A 283-nucleotide genomic window follows, 5' to 3' on the forward strand; every position below is an offset into this window, starting at 1 on the left:
AGCCCTCGCCCCCCAGCGGGGCGCCGCCACAGGGGGCTGGGAGGAGGGTCAAGGAACCGGAGGCTCCACCTCAAGAGGAGGGGGCAGGGGCCACCAAATGCGGGAAGCGGGGCTTTAGGCATTTCCTTGTTGGTACAAAGGAGCCCAAGAACCACCTCCCACTCACAGCAGAAGCTTCCACCATCCGAGGTTTTATTTCCAGCAACATCCAAACACACCAACACAATCTCACGGAAGAGCTAGGCAGCCCTGAGCACGCACTCCTGCCCACCCCGCGGGCCCA

The sequence above is a fragment of the Myotis brandtii genome, unplaced genomic scaffold (genome assembly GCF_000412655.1).
Source record: "Myotis brandtii unplaced genomic scaffold, ASM41265v1 scaffold64, whole genome shotgun sequence".
In the NCBI taxonomy this organism is placed as follows: domain Eukaryota; kingdom Metazoa; phylum Chordata; class Mammalia; order Chiroptera; family Vespertilionidae; genus Myotis; species Myotis brandtii.